The sequence below is a fragment of the Rousettus aegyptiacus genome, unplaced genomic scaffold (assembly GCF_014176215.1).
Source record: "Rousettus aegyptiacus isolate mRouAeg1 unplaced genomic scaffold, mRouAeg1.p scaffold_m13_p_2, whole genome shotgun sequence".
In the NCBI taxonomy this organism is placed as follows: Eukaryota; Metazoa; Chordata; class Mammalia; order Chiroptera; family Pteropodidae; genus Rousettus; species Rousettus aegyptiacus.
The window spans coordinates 127,454,362-127,471,546 of NW_023416295.1; the positions used below are offsets into that span (position 1 = coordinate 127,454,362).

The 17,185-nt window shown below is 39.5% G+C and overlaps 1 long non-coding RNA gene across 2 annotated transcripts; it reads right to left on the reverse strand.

The window, feature by feature from the left end:
- Nucleotides 1-557: 557 nt before the first annotated feature.
- Nucleotides 558-16,854, reverse strand: LOC107521086. 2 transcript variants are annotated; one of them, XR_001599502.2, is made up of 3 exons: nucleotides 16,758-16,854; nucleotides 1,345-1,467; nucleotides 558-1,026 (listed from the first exon to the last, which is right to left on the reverse strand). It is a non-coding gene; the product is annotated as an uncharacterized LOC107521086 (long non-coding RNA). The 2 variants fall into 2 exon arrangements; XR_001599501.2 differs by lacking the exon at nucleotides 16,758-16,854 and adding an exon at nucleotides 8,758-9,321.
- Between the last annotated feature and the right edge of the window lie 331 nt (nucleotides 16,855-17,185).

Sequence of the window (17,185 nt, forward strand, 5' to 3'; positions counted from 1 at the left end):
ACTTTCTGCCAAAACGCTACAGAGCTCCTGAGATGGACCAATCACAGCAAGAATTCTTACTGCCTAATGAACGAAGAAAAAAGCAATGGTATAATCCAAAACGCATAACTTCCTTCTGGGCTGCAGTCACTTCCTATGTTAACTGAGGGCATAAACCCAGAGAGATTTTTGCCTAACTGTACCCCATATACCCTTGACAACTCCCTGATACTCCTAGGGGAACACAGGCCAGGACTGGGGTGTGGGAGCAGAGCTCTGGTTCCTTATCTACCAGGGTTTACATTGAGGGGCTCGACTTTCAGCTTCTTTATATATCACATTCCAGAGTAAGATTTAATTTGAAACAAAGAATATTGTGGGGTTTTATTTCCATATATATTTAAAATGTTTATGACATTTAAATGCTTCAAATATTATTTTCTGACATTGGACTTTTCAGTGTGCTGTAATAATTCCATTTGAATAATATAGAGAGTATTTTTAATATATAGAGACACATCTATAATTAAAATGAACATCTATGACATCCATTGTTAAATAGTATTCCTAACTGGGCTAATAACTAAAACTTGTTTAAAATACTTTCCCTTTATGTGACATCATATGGCATTTAAATTATTTATGTGCAGCCTATAACACTGAATCGAGCTATTTCGTCTGTTTATAAATGCAATTTATGCCTAATGTTGAAGAAAATAAAAGCTTGCTTATGACAAATTTCATACACTGGAGAAAATGTACATCGATGGGGACACATCAAGCCAATCTTGGGGTCACAGGCCTGCTAGGTAATTGCCAGTCAAGTTGCAAAGCAACCCCTTTCCCAGATCCCAAACAATACAACAAGTGGTTTTACTCAAATAAAATGGCCTCTGAGAGAAAAGAAAGCACAGCTTTGTTCGTTTGTGTCTCTTGATAGTCAAATCAAATACTGTACAGTACTCAAATCCTTACTCTCACCTCCTATATTGCCTCCTCTTCAAACTGGTTCATTCAGATGTTGGTGGTGATGGTAGATGGTAGTTGCTGCAATGGAGGTTTTTTTCGATTATTTATATTTGGGGGAAAATGTGTATTAGTCAGAACTAGATCCAACAATACATCTTTCTCTAAGCTAAGGATGACTGTACAGGGCTCCACAACTACCAGTAACCCAGTTGCCTTCTATCTTGTTACCCTACCATCCTCATCACGTGGCTCCTACATTAGCTCCTGGTTGAAGATCTCTCTCCCACTTCTAGCTCACATGTCCTCATTCCGGCCAGTAGGGAGGAGAAGAGGGGAAAAGAAGGGCACTCTCCATCTCTCCTCTACGGACGGACATTGCTCAGCAGATGCACCTACCACATCCATGTATGAACTCTTTACCGGAACTAGTCTTGTTGTCATAATAGCAGCAATGGAAACAGGAAATTGGTCTTTAGGTCCAGCAGCCAAGTGTCCAGCTAACATTCGAAGGTTCTGTGACTGAGGATGAAGAGAAGAATGGCTATTAGGGACAAACTTGCAATTTCTACCACCATCTGTCCCTTTGGCCTCTGAACTATCTATGTATACCCTTTCTCTCCCTAAAGGACACATGCACACCCTCCTCAAAATAAGATGACAGCCAAGTTCCAACCAGGCGCAGCCTCTAGATCAAAGTCCAGGATCTGGACCAAGACTAGATATGGCTCTCTGATGTAGTGACCTATAAGCTATAAGGCATCATCTGCCTCAAACACGCCCAGGACACAATAGAGGAGCAAAAATCAGGTTAACTGCAATTAAATCTATGATTTGGTAAAGAGAAGTGGGGAGAAATACACAGCAGTCACTATTCCATAACAATGAACTAATTCATTGTTCTTTGGTAGAAACAGCAAGTACTTATCTTGACCACCCGACTTCTCCTGGTTCTGCTCTTACCAAATAACTCCCTTGTCCACTGCCCTGCTCACTTCTTCCTTGCTCATGATCTTCCACAGCCAAATGGAAGTACATGTCAGGAAGTACATTGATGCACTCCTTCACGAAGGGGACATATCCTGAGAAATGTGTCCTCAGGTGTGAATATCGTAGAGTACACTTACACGAACCTGGACGGCCTTGCCTACTGCACGCTAGGCTCTTTGGTACAGCCTATTACTCCTAAGCTACAAGCCTGTACAGCATGTTACTGTACAAAACAACACGAGATTAAGTCAAGCACCAGTGAAAATGATGCAATCAAGAGACACAGTAAACACAAGATGCGTGAGGCCGCTGCCAGCGCAACACAGCATGCTGTTTTACAGCAAACTTTCTATAGATAGGAAGAGTACACTCTAAAATAACAATGAAAAGCATAGCGTAGTAAATACATAAACCAGTGACATAGTCATTTATTACCATTATCAAGTACTACGTACTGTACATAATCGTATGTACTATATTTGTATACGACTGGCAGCACAGTAGGTCTGTTTATACCAGCATCACCACAGACATGTGAGCAATGCATGTGTTACGCTAGCTACACCACTAGGCAAATGGACTTTTCGGCTCCATTATAATCCTATGGGACCACCATTGCATGTTGGGTCCATCATTGACCAAAACACCGTCATGTGACACATGACTATATTATCTTCTTGGGAGCTGCACAGCTTCTCACTCTTTGAGGGTTGTACATATGGAACAACCATGAGATTTTACAGCCATATTCACAGTTTCTTTATCAATATAATTTCTTCAAAAACTTAGTACAGATTAGATCTGTTTGCATCCAGTCGGTTTCAAGTAGCCCACACACCAATATCCCACAACCAAACATGTCCGCAAGTTTTTAAATCTGAAGCCTCTGGTCTATACTAAATGACCTTTCTCCTCTACCTGTGGCTCTCTCTATCATAGAAATGGCAGAGACCTAGAAGTCTTCAGAAAGAAAAAAGATATAGTTTTAGCGTAAAGACAGCATCCTTAATCTGATCTTTATTGTTGCACTGAGCTCCCATTGTCTGGCGGAAAACTTAATAGAGGTGTCAAATAATGCTTGGAGCCACAATTTTATCTCCTGCTTAGGCTGCCTTTTCACAGCCGCTGCATATAACTGCTTCATTTTGGAATACCATAGTGATTATCTTTTCCAAAATTCAAGACTCCTAATTCCGGACTTCAATCAATTTAAATTAAAGGCCTCAGGCAGAGAGCATTTCCCAAAGAGTTGCACCTCCTCCTTCTGTCTCTGCATGCAGAATGGTGAGCTCTAGCCTGAATTTATCTCTCTCCCAGGACTTTGATGAAAGTGGCAGAAAGCAGCCAACCCACATGAAAACTGTATTTTACCCATCATTTTCACTAATACTACATCCTCAGTGGGCAGGCGGTTAGCGTCTCAACTCTGGCAGGTTTTGGGGGATTTTTTTTCATATGTGTTCACGGAATAACAGTAGTCATCAGGCTTTCTCCTTGCAAAATCTAGGTCCTTGCTGCCCACTGGTCAATCACCAAGCCAATGTCACATTTTTAGTTTCTGTCTGATGCATCTTCCCATTTCCAAGGACTAAAATATAAATTAGTTGGGATTGACTTCAGCAGGAAATAAACAAATGAATAAGTAAACAAAAAAACAGTGGCTTAAACATACTAGACATGTTCTCTCTCTCTCTCTCTCTCTCTCTCTCTCTCTCTCTCTCTCTCTCTCTCTCTCGTTCTCGCTCTCTCTCTCCCCCCCCCACCCCCCCAGAAAGTCTAGAGTTAGCATGACCAATCCATCATCATAAGGGACCCAGGACTCTTTGATCCTGTTTCTCTAACATCTTCACCATGCATTTTTCATTTTGTGGCCCAAGATGACTGTTCTAGCCTCAGTTTTAATGTCCACATGACAAGCAGCAGTAAGGAAAGAAATGAGAACAGCATGCTCCATCTTTTAAGAACATTTTTTAGAAGTTGCACGATACCTCTTCCATTTACTTCACATTGATCATATCTGCAAAGGATATGATGTTAAGAAATTTAACTTTTCTTCTAAGTGGCTATGAGCTCAGCTAGATTTAAAAAGTTCTAATACTGATAAAGAAGGAAAGAATGTATATGAAAAACACCTAGCCCAAGGAGGAATACGTCTTTCCTGTGTTTGCTGTTTCCTACTCCAGGGATGATGTTCTGCTTGCTCAACACTGCTGGCCTTTCACACCTCTTTCACTCACTCTCCTAGGGGGTGGGGAGAGTAATTTAATCTGATTTGTGAATTTGAAAAATGTAACTGGACGTGTTTAAACTACCTCTTTCTTCTCGCCTCTCTCTTAAAAGTAAGTTGCTTACAGAAAATACACAATAAACTCTTCCCCCGTGTCCCTGATTTTGTGGAGGTATTTTCCAACACGGCGGCCCATGACAGTTTGGCACTGCCTATGACTGGGTATAAATCTGTCTAATCCTGGAGATCAAAATTAGGAAGCACACTTGGCTCTGTGTGTGTTTGTGTATGTCACATACTCCAATATCAACGTTATCAAGAATAAAACTAAAAATTTAATCACTATCTCTCTCACATCATCTTGTCTATCTCTTAACCTGCTCCAGCCCCTCCTAGCCATGGTCTATGAGCCCCTGGAGGTAAGCCCACCACACTGAGTCAGACTGTACGTTCTGAAAGGGCCCTGTAACGGGGCTCCCAGCCTGACCCAGTCAAAGTCCACAGTCTTGCTGGCACAGGGACCCTGCAGGAGATACCCTTATCTGCACCCCTGAAGATTCTGAAAGGACTCTATGCTTGGCTCTAGCTCCCTCACAGCCAGTTTGTCAACAGATCTGCCAACTCAGGATCACAACAGGAGACACTCCTGTCTGTGCTCCTGGAGATCCTGAAAGGGCCCCATACCCATTACAACCCCTCCCAGCCACAGCCTCCAGTAATTTTGCCAACACAGCGTCCCAGTGCAAGACACTCACGTTTGCACCTCAGGGGACCCAGAAAGGGTCCTGTACTAAGCTCTAGCCCCTCCAGCTGTGGTCAGGGGCAGTCTAGCCCACCCAGGGATCTGGGATAGATAAGCCAATCAGAGCCTCCAGAGCTAGTTCTGAAGATCTCTATCCTGGCTGTGGAAGCTGAAACAGCCTGGGCTCAGTTCCAGTCTCTCTCAGTCACAGGTTGGGGTCAGTCCTGCCCACCCAGGGATCTACTCAGTGACTAATCATCAGGAAAATGTAAATTAAAACCACAGTGATCTCTCACCTCATGTCTGCTAGAATGGTTATTATCAAAAATAAAAGAAGTAACAAGTGTCAGTGAAAATCTAGGAGAATGACCTTTGAACAGAGACCTAAAAAGTATAAATAAAATGAGCAGGTATAAGACAACAAATTCTAAAGATCTGCTGTACAATATTATGCCTTAGCTAAGAATATGCATCATACTCTTAAAAGTTTAAGAGGGTAGATATCATGTTAAGTGTTCACGCAATAATAAAAAGTTTAGTTTAATTTTTGAGAAGATATCCACAGAAAAAAATGGAAATAGCCCATAGACATATGATTAAAAGCCCAACCTCACTGATAATTAGAGAGAGAGAAATTAAAACAATGACAAACCAGTTTTGTATCCATCATGTTATCAAAGTTTTTTTAAGTCTAGTAATATTGAGTGTTGATGCAATGGCAGTTGTGGGCATCACCACTGCAGAGCATTTGGCTCCACCAATTTGGAGAACAACTTGGCAGTGTGCATTAAAGTTGAAGACACTAATTTCACACAACCCTACAACTCTAACCCATATACACAAGGAGACATGTACAAAAATACCCTGACGATATTTTTAATAAGAGAAAGAAATGGAAAACCAAATCTCCACCAATAGGGAAATAGAAATAGATTAGCTATAGTCATACATGGAATCCTGGTCAGTGGTTGAAATAATGAATTCTAGACAATGTCACCATAGAGAAATATCAAAAATATAATGTGGAGTAGGAAAAAAGGAAAATTTTGGAAGGAAACAAAAGTGTGAGACCATTTACATAAAATTTAAAATCTGTAAAGAGATACTTTATAATACTGATGGACACATGATTATGTATTTAAAAAGTTAAAAGTATTCAAGGAAAGGATAAACACTCAATTAATGACAGTGGCTAGTTCTGAGTGGAAAGGGAGAAGATTCACAGTTGATACTGTTGAATTTTTTTTAAGATTAAATACACATATTGTTAAAATTTGATCTAGTTGGACTGTGGGTATGTAACATGGATGCTTATATTATTCTATTCTGGACTATTTTTCAAAGTATTTCACAAACTAGATTAACTACAATTAGTTTTAAACGTCTAACTGAATTATCAAATATCAAATTCGCACAGCCACTCATTTCACACATGATAATTTAGCTGTCCAATAATGCCCCCTGCTGTTCCAAATAGGCTATGGCCAGTAATTTACAGCAAAAAAAAAAAAAAAAAAAAAAAAAAAAGCCAGAAAAGTCCCCCACTTCCAGTCCAGCAGGGAGCAGCCTCTTCACCAAAAGTATCATGTTTTGGGAACCAGAGAATATGGCAAAAACATACAGTTTGTGGAAAATATTCCATACAGGGGGTTTTCGCCAGTCAAGTGAGGAGCAGTGAGCTTGAGGGACATTGTGCAGGGCACACAAAGAAAGTAGCCTGTCTTGGGACCTCTGTGTATCAGTGTGTCTAAAGCAAGAGAATGTGGGGGGGGGGGGTAGGGGAGAGGGGGAAACTGACCAAGTGAAGGTCAAGGCTAGCGTCTGAGCTACCTGAGCCTGAGAGAAATCTGATCCAACCTCTTTACTTATAAAAGAGCAATTTGAGCTTCAAAGGGGAAGAGTACCTTTTCCCATGAACTTGAAGCCATGTGAAGACAAGGGACTTGAAGCCATGTGAAGACAAGCACCCAGGGAAAGTGCTACTCTGTTCTTGTGCATTAGCTGTAATCAGCCTCCCTGATCATTTCCATGATGCCGCCCTCGAGCCCACTTAATATGCTACCCTTTCCCACCATCTTCATCACTGACCTCATGTGCATGATGGGGCTATAATGAATCATCCTTCAAAACTAGAACTGTTTAGGGTTTTGCACTAAAAAGAAAATCTGCCTTGGTGTATATTCCCTATTACTGCTGTAACGAATAACTGCAAATGTAGTGGCTTAAAACAACACAAATTTTACAGTTCTGGAGATATGTCTGAAATGGGGCTAAAATCAAGGCATCCATCCACAGGGCCACATTCCTTCTGGAAGGTCTAAAGGCGAATCCATTTCCTTACCATTTCAGGCTTCTAGGAACTGCCTACATGCCTTGGCTCCTGGCCTCCTTCCTTCTTCAAAGCCGGCAGTCACATCACTCCAACCTCTATTTCACAGCTGCTTATCTGACTCTGACCCTTCACTTCCTTCTTTCACTTATGAGTATATTTATGATTACATTGGGCCCACCCAGATAATCACATTTCCCCCATCTCAGTGTCAGTTGATTAGCAAGTAAATCCACCTGCAGCCTTGATTCCTCCTTGTCGCGTAACAGAACATATTCATAAATTCCGAGGATTAAGATATGGACGTCTTTGGAGGAGGGAGGCCTTATTCTGCTTACCACACTCACTCATAGCCAGTGCTGGCTTGAGGAAATTCTGCTGCTTTAATTCATGGACTTTCCTTTATCCTCCCTAATATTCAATTCTCTCAATTCTCTGCCTCTGTCTCTATCTCTGTCTCTGTCTCTCTCTATACCTCTCTGAAATATACACATAGATGCATACATACATGCACACACAATACTTTTATCTGCAATTACTGGACTAAAAGTATATAGGTAATTCAAAGAACAAGAATCATATTATTCATCATTTGATAATTTCACATATACAAGATGTCTGGAGGTGAAAATTTTCCCTCAATTTCTCTTCCGAGTACCCATAGCAGGGTTCTTTTGTTCGCCAAATCTCCAGCAACCTCCTGAGATTCCTCTCCCAAAGCTCCAGCCCATTCTACTTCCTGCATATTTCTAGAACCCCTCAGAACATAGGTGATCAAAAATTGTTTTTATTTAAAGAAATATTTATTGAGCACCTGTCATCTGCAGCATTGTACACAAAAATATCTGCCCTCAAGGAGCATAGTACCTACCCCCCCCCCGCAGCCACACACACACACACACACACACACACACACACACGCACGCACACGTCTAATTTCAGAGCTCAGAGCCACACCAGAGAGGTACGGGAGTGCCAAGAGGGAATAATTAACTCTGAGCCTGTGAAGCTTGGAGAACCCGCAGTGGAGACTCGGTAATATTTTGACAAGAGAGAAATGAAGAAAGAGCATTCCAGCCAGAGTGGGTAGAATAAGTAACGAGAAGGAGATCAAACATCATTGGAATGTTTAGAGACAGTTGGATGTATCTTGAATGTGCAGTGGATGGAAGGGTGGAAAATGAGACTGAGAAGAAGTGTGAATAGGGCTATGAAATGCCTTGAATATTAATCTGAGTGGGCGTCCTGACTTCTAGTGTCTCCATATTTCCTCGCTGCCTCCTCATCTCCTTAAGCCTGGCAGGGAGAGGATTGATTGACCAATTGACTAACTGGAATTGCAGAAAGGGCTTCCTCCTCTGTCTTGTGTAAACAAGCCCCCCGTCCAGCATCCCCTGAGAATCCAAAGACTGGAGTAACAATTTTGGTCTCTTCCTACATGAGCATGACATACTTCCCTGAGCCCCTTTCTCGCTAATTGGGCCTATATCTGTTTTGGAGCACATCCCTTTCTTTGTTAATTACTTTTTCAGAATTGCAGGTGGAATGCTGCCTGGAGAAGGGCAAAAGACAGGAAAGATCCAGGTTGTGTGGCAAGGTTGCCACCTGGGCTTTGCAGGATTTCCGGGCTCAGTTGCCACCTGGAGTTCCTGGAATCACAAAAGAGATCAGAAGTTGCATCATTCATACTTTATCCCCAGAACTTATATCTTCTATCTTCTAATAAGACCTCCATAAAATTTTGGCCTTCACAGATTTGCTTCATTCTTTCATTTCTCAGGGCTCCCAACACATTCTCGCCGACTCTGCCTTTCCTTTCTCTACCGACAAAGTTCCACACCAACCATTTCTTGGGCCTCTTCTTCCATGAAACTTTCCCAGATTATCGCCATACTTTCCAAAGTCTGATGACTCCTCAGGGCTCTCGATGACTCCTTAGGACTTATAATTTTAATTTGTAATAGTCGGCTAGTAATTTTGTTGAGGTCACATCCAAGAGAATGATGATCAGGTGAGGAAAATCGGTGAGTCACTTTTCACAAATATACCAGAATGTCTACATTTCATGAATTGGTGTGATGGATCATGACATCTATTGCAAAAAGAAGAGAGAGAGAGAGAGAGAGAGAGAGAGAGAGATTGAGAGAGAGAGAGAATTTTGTAAATACAGGAGTGGAATATATCAAAGCAGCCAAGGCACTAAAGGTGAAAGAAGAGGTTAAAAGGAAATATCTGTGTCAGAGACCAGGAAGAGGAAGTTGTGGTCAGGGACTGGGGGCTATTTGAACTAAGAATTTCACAAATAGAACTTCACTAATTTAGATAATGCATTAGGTCCATGTGTAGCCAAAGCAGTTGAGATGAAACTTATTAGAAATGAGAGGTCAAAGAACTGGGAGGCTCCAGAAAATACAAATAATCTAAGAATTTGGTGGACCGTGGAATAGAAAGCAAGACTGTGATTGAGGAGCCAAAGTCTTAAATGAAGGAAGGGAAGTCACTGCGAGGGGAGTGGATGAAGCAATGAGACTGGGTAGCAAGATGACAGGTGCTTCAGAGGAGCAGGGATGTTAGCCACATGTTCTGGAAACTGCAGTGTGGACCAAGCAACCAGCAAGCATCTGGGCTCCGCCTCCCAGGCCTGAGCCCGAGATGCGCAGCGCGGCAGGCGCACACAGATGCCTCCCACCGCAGAGGGGCTCCTGAGGACCGCAAGTCTTGTCCTGTTGGCGGTTTTCTATATAAATGATTTTTGCTTTTCATATCTACTAATTCTCTTTTACTTTCTTTTAGTTTATTTGGTTTTCTTTTTTTATTCTAGTCTCTAAATTTCAATGTTTTGTTCCTTTATTTTTGACATATATTATTTTGCAAGAAAAATCACAAAAACAAAGAATTCTCTGAGGACCACATTGATTGCAACCCACATGTTAAGATGTGAATTGTTCATATTGTCAGTTCCCAAATAGCCAATGATTGAATGCTCGGTTTTTCTTTTGACAAAGAGATGTTTAGAAAACTGGTTTTTAAAAATATTCCCAAGTAGTTAAACAATTTTTATTACAATCTTGTTTATAATTCTCTTTATAGTGCACTATTTTGGAAAATGTGACATTTTCATTCCTAGGGATTTGTTGAGATTTTTCTTTAGTGCCTAGTATTGATCCGTGTCCCATATTTAATGCCCCATGGGAATTGAAAATAATGATCATTCTTTGTTCATTGTGTGCAAAGCAAAAGTTAACCTTCTTTATCCTAGTACTCAAATCTTCTATATTTTAAAGGAGTTTTCTGAGATAGGAATTTTAAATGTCCCCTACTATGATTGTTGTTTTTTTGTTTACATTATTGACAGATTTTGTTTTATTTGTCTCAGTGCAAAGTAGTTTTGCTATATAAAAGTTCATGACTGTTCTGCCTCTTGGCAAGTCATACCTTTTTATATATTTATATAAAAGGCATTCTTTGTTCCACTTAAAGATCTTGGCCTTGATTCTACTTTGTTTAATACTTACTTGGCTAACCTTGTTTCTTTTGGTTAGCATTTACCTTGCATATATTTATCCAATTGTTTATTGTTCAACCTTGCTCTGACCGTTCATCTCTCATAAAAAGCACACAACTAGATTTTGCTTTTTGATTCTGTCATCTATTTTTTTGTGTGTAGCATTGTTTCCTTGGTTTTTGGTTTTGTTTTGTTTTCTTACTGACCTTTCCAAGATCAACTGAATTTTGGGTTGCTATTTCTATTTTTCTTCTAGTAGTTTCAAGAATCTATATATCACTTAGTATTTGATTCCACTGAAAAAAGCAGAAATACTAACATATATTCTTATACATAAAAGAAATCTGGAGGAAGGCAGTTCACAGGATAAATGGAGGCTCCACTGTCTCAGGAACTCAAGCTCCCACTCTCTTTTTTGTTCCACCATTCATAGAGAGCAATTTCCATTCTCAAAATCATAAGATGGCTGCCAGGCCTTCCACCATTATGCCCAAGATTCATGCAGCAAGAAGAGAAAAGAGGAAGAGCAAAAAAGGCATGTCTTACCTGAGTCAGCTCCATCGGAGGAGACTTCCCACACTTACACATAATCGGCAAGAACATAGTCATGGAGATGTGACTACACCTATTTAGTACACATTTAGTATATACCTAGCTGCAAGAGTGGCTGGAAAATATGGCCTTTTAGCCAAAATCTACAGCCATTCTATTAGTTGTTATTACATTTAATTTTTTAACAAATATATTTAAACAGGCATTTTTCTGTAAATATCAACAATTTTTCTGTCACTATCAACAATTAATCACTATCATCTCTCTAAAATTAATATATGTATCATTTCTTTTTCTGTTTTTCCCAGTTACTACTCCCAAATGATAGTGAAATATTACCTCTATATTATGATCAATTATTATATGATATACTCTTTTATTATGAAAATCAATTTTAACAATTAAAAGTTAAATTAATTAATTATTGAATTTATTTTATTATTTTATTATTAACTTAAATATAATAGATTCATTATTAAATTAAATATTAAATTTATAAGTTATAGTGGGTTCCTTGCTTTCCAACTATTTTCTTCATTCTTGAATTTTTCTTCTGTTGAGAGTAATTTTTCCAGAAATGGTGTATGAGTGGCCATATTATTTGTACCTAATTCTGTTATTTTTTAACTATTGAAATTCAGTTTCTCAATTTTTTACGCTCAAAACCAAATAGCTGCTGACATTTAATCTTGTAGACAATAAGTTTTATACCATTCCAGTCGGCTTTTTTTTTGCATGTAAGTTTTTGCTGGAAACTTGTAAATTATGTTTAGTCCTAAAATTTAGAATCCAGAAATTTTATCTGGCTCTTCCTTCTTACCCTCAGTAGGCAGTTTTGATCAGAAATATTAAGTTTATCTTCACATCTAAAAGTTTTCTTCTCTTTATCCTCTTCCTTCTTCATATTCTGATCTCTTCTTCTAACTTTCTCTTACTTATATAATCTCCTGAACCTACCCTTCACATCTCTTAGTTTTATAATCATAATTTCCCTTTCCTTGTCTTTTTGGTCAATGGTATGGGAGCATACTTTGATTTCCAAATCATTTCAAGACATTTTACAGCCATGTCTTCCAATTAGTTGGAACTGTCTTTTGATAAATAATTCTTTAATTTGTAAGAACATTTTTATCTGTGAAGGGCCCTCGATTTCCGAATACAATATCCTCTCAACGTTTTCTGAATATAGTAATTATAATGTTTGAAGTTTTTTTGCCGTTGCTCATTTTCCTCTGTTTCATCCTCGGCTAATTATCTCATTAATTCCTCTTGGCCTTTCTTTTTTGTGATGTTAATTTTCCTCAAATGTTTGCTAATGCTTTGCTTCAAATGAAGCACTAAATTGAATTTATAGACAACAGGCATTGGATCCTTCAGCATTTGTGTAGGGAGACTGTCTCTCCCTGGAGCTAACCAACACAGTCTCAGGATAAGAGGGTTGAGGATGCCGTTGACATAGCTGCTTTGGATGGAGAGCTAGCAGACAACCTGGGGATGATTTTGCTCTAAGAAACTGGCTTTAGTGTATCTGGTTTCTCTATAACACAGTCCTTTATTTTTCCCTGTGACCATTTTGGAGACCTAGAGTTATATCAGATTGTGTTCTGCCTCTCTCTGACCTCCTGTACCAGCTGATCCTGTCACATTGGCCTGAGAGCAAACCCTTGAACCAGTTACTCTGTAAACAAAAAAAGAGAGAGAGATGACCTAGCTGTTCCAGGGAGAGTTATTTGCTTAATTGCCCCGATTACCACCTCTGTGGATAGTTCTCTCTCCCTATACTTTCTGATTCCTGATTTAAAAGTTTCTCCAAGTTCTTCTGGAAAGAAAGCCTTTGTTTCTACAGTTGCCCTCTCCACATCTCTTTTGGGTTGCTCTTATTTCTAATCCAATTTCTCTAAAATCTGATTTCATATGTTTTCTTTTTGTTAATTATTCACTCGATTTTATTGAATGGATCTTATATGCCTGTCATATTTTTAGGTACTAAACAGGCAGCAATGAACAAGACCAAAATTCCTGTCCTTGTCAAGCTCACTGTATTGTAATAAGCCATCACTACGGGGATAGAAAAAAGTCATAAGCCCTTATTCTCCCACGTTCTCTAATCCTAGCCCTTAAGGTAATATATGTGAGTAGTTCTGTATGTATTCTTCCAGATCATTCTCCAGAATCGTATAAGAAATATATATGCTATTCTGCTTTGTTTCAAACATGGAGTCTTACTCTGGGTGCTATCTATAACTTGTTTTCTTTACTAATAATTTGGAATAAATGTCCTTCCAGATCCACTGTATAGTTCCAATTCATTCTTTGAATAAGTGCATACTATTCCATATTTAGATTGTTCTATAATCTATATTAGTATTCCCCTATCGATAGACACACAGGTATTTTGTGGGTGTGGTTTTAGTTTTGTTTTCCTTTTTCATTGAATGTATGTATGTATTTTTGCTACTGCAAGTCTTGATAAATATCCTTGTTTATACATTCTATGTATAGATGCTTTCGTTTCTGTGGCATAGATTTTCATAATTCAGAATACTAGGGCAAATGATTTATAATTTTTAATTTTAACAGATACTGTCAAATTATTTTCCCCAAAACTGTAAGAAGCAATGTTCCCACTGAAAGGATATGAATTCCTGTTTCTCCACAATTTTTTAATTTTTGCCAATATGATTTAAAAAAAAAATAGTTTCTCACTGGTGCTTTAATTTTCATTTCCCTAATAAAGTAAAGGAGATTTCTACATTTTTATTGACAATCTGTATTTCCCTCCAGCAGATTTCCTCATCCCAATCTTGGCCATTTTTACGGTCACTGTTATTCTCCCTTCTTGTCATTTTATAGAAATTCTCTCTATAGGAAAGATAGTAACCCTCTGAATATCATATACATAATAAAAATATTTTCTGATCTGTCTTCTTTTGACATTTGTAGTATCTTTTGACATAAACAACTTTTAAACTTATATGTAGTATGAATATTTGTTTTCTTTCTTCGTTCCTCTTGTTTTTTTCTCTAGTGTAAGGTCTTTTCTACCCCCAATGTATTTTCATGTTCTCCAATATTCATCTACCTTTTTTTTTTTAGATTTTTAGATCATGTGGAATGTACCATATACATAAGGCAAGGTAAAAGACTACTCTCTTCTAGTTGAAAAGCCCATTATACTTGTGTCATTTATTACATGATTATTTCACCCACTGAAACCAACTAGAGTTTTGTCTATTTATTACTCACTTGAGGTTTTATGTATCTGGCCTAGCCAGGTCACTCAGGGCTGGTGGTTTTCTCGACAGAAGGCAAGATAGCTTCCCTTTCTGCGGAGAGCTGGGACACTTGTAACCTGTGTATTTAGCTCACTGCATCGTATTACTCAAATTACCACTAATGGTAACATGGGAAGAAGTACAGGTGGAGAGCAAAGAAGGGGTCAGGAGATTGAGTGGATTTGGCACTTAGTTACCATGACAACGATGGTGTTTTATAAATATCATAGAGTCACATGGCTGCTTCTTACAGTGCTAGAATGTGCACTTAGGAGAGAATGAGAGAGAGAAAAGGGGGGCAGGACTATGATTGTACAGTCAGGAATGCACACGGAGAACCAGAGGCCTTCGTGTCAGCTTTGAAGGGTTCTCTCATTTCCTGCAGTCATAGGGGAAATGTGGCTGAGGACAACAGTGAGAGTATGATTTAAAAGGTCTCAAAGTTGTGACACCAATCAAAACTTCAAACTCTCAGGTTTCTTATGTTAAAGTTAGGGTACTAGAGAAGAAGTGAGATCTTAGAAAGAGAATATTTGGGTAGACATGGTTAAGTTCAAGACCTTTAAACCTTCAGATTCTCCTGAATCTCCTTGCCAACAAGGAGCAGCTGACTGCTCATCGCTCTGGTCTTAGCTCAGGGTAGTTTGAGGATTTTTGCCCCTTGGAGGATTTCTTGACTTCTTACAAACTCAATAATGCAATAAAAAAAATGTGTGTTTTATGTAGGTTCTACTTGTTTCATAGTAGAAAGAAATTTCAGAATGTTAAGTTCATGATATTGTCTCCCATTCTTCTTTGAGCTCACTCTAGTTCTCCATGAGTACCCTGGAAAGGCTCAAGTCAAAATCATCAATCACTTTTGATTGATTAATCTTCACTTTGTCTTACTTGAGACTTCAGCAATGTCTCTTTGAAACTGTCTCCTCAAGGCTTTCAAGACAACCCCACTCTCTCTCCTCCTGCTCCCTCACCAGACACTGTTGCTCTATCTCCTTTGTTGATTCTTCCCATCTTCCTGACCTCATGCTCTTCTCTTTCTGCACTCATATTTAAGGTGATCTCATCCAATCTCTTAAATGTCATCCGACCCAGAAATAGTCCCTGAACTCTAGCCTTATATATTGAACTACCTGCTTAAAAGCTCCACCAGGATGTCTAATGGGCCTCTCAAACTTAAAATGGCCAAGGCAGCACTCATGATTTCCAACACCACCCTCACCAACTGGGTTCTTTCAAAAGTCTTTCCCAATTTAGTTCATAGCAACCCCAATTCTTGTAGCTGCTCAGGCCAAAAACTTGATATCACCCTTGGCATCACCCATCTCTCTCTCCCCCTTGCTCTCTCTCTCAAGAAATAATTTTATAACAAATTATGTCACATTTACCTTCAAAATACTATAGAACCTGACCACCTACAACCATCTTCTCCACTACCACCTGATACAAGCTAACATCATCTCTCCCCCTGATTACGGCAACAGCTTCCTAACTATGTGGTAGAGGAGGCTAATGGCCACTCAATACCTATTCTCCCCCTTCTTTGGTGACAAAAACCTGGGAAATATGTAAAAAACAAAAACAAAAACAAAAACAAACTGTGTTTCTCTTGCAGAGCTAGGTGTGGCTATACAGCTCAGTTCTGGCCAATGTAATATAATCAGAAGTGCTACATGAGGCTACTGGGAAGCCTTGTAAAAAGAAAACGAGCCAGCCCTTTCTTTTCCTTGCTCCTGCTGCTGCCTTCAGAGTGCTCAGTGGCTGTAGCTTCAGCATTCATTGTAGAACATAAAGTACCCGTGAGAGTGGAAGCCAGGCACTCAGGAGAGTACAGCAAAAATAGGGAAGTGTAAATCCTTGATGACCTTGTAGAGCCACCTTACCATCTCTAAACTGTGTACCTCTGGATTTTTTTAATATGAAAAAAATAAACATGTCTTCGGTTTTCTGTAACATGCAGCAAGTTTAGCTGATAAACCAGTCTCTCTGCTGCCACCATCTATTCTCCACACAGCAGTCAAAATGATCCTTTCAAAACGTAAGTCAGGTCATACCACTTATCCACTCCAAACATTCCTGCGGCTTTCTTTGTCACTCAGAGTAAAAGAGAAGCCCTCACAATGGCCTGCAAGGCCCTAAATGATCTCTCCCCACCCCCACCCCACGACTTCTCTGAACGCATTTCCCACCACTACCTGCTTGCTGAACTCCACTGCTGCTGCATGTTTTTCTTGTGGTACCGCAAAGTGCCCGGATGCTCCAGCCTCAGGGCCTCCATCTGGCAAGCTCTTCTCTCAGATATCTGACTCCCCCTCTCTCTTACTTTCGGCAGTTCAGATGTCACTTATCAAAAAGGTCTTACCTGACCACCCATCCCACCCCCAGCACGGAATTCTCTATCACCTATCTCCACTCTAGTTATCACCTCCTGGCATATTGTGTGTACTTGTTTATATTCTGTGTCCTCTCCCCTCCGCAAAGATACAAGCTCCATGACTACAAGGGCCTTGTCTGTTTGAATCATTACTCTTTCCTAGTCAGGGCCTAACTTGGAAAAAAAAATATTTGATTATTTAAAACAGAGGGAATTTATAGTAGGGACTAGTTACACAGGCAAGAAAGT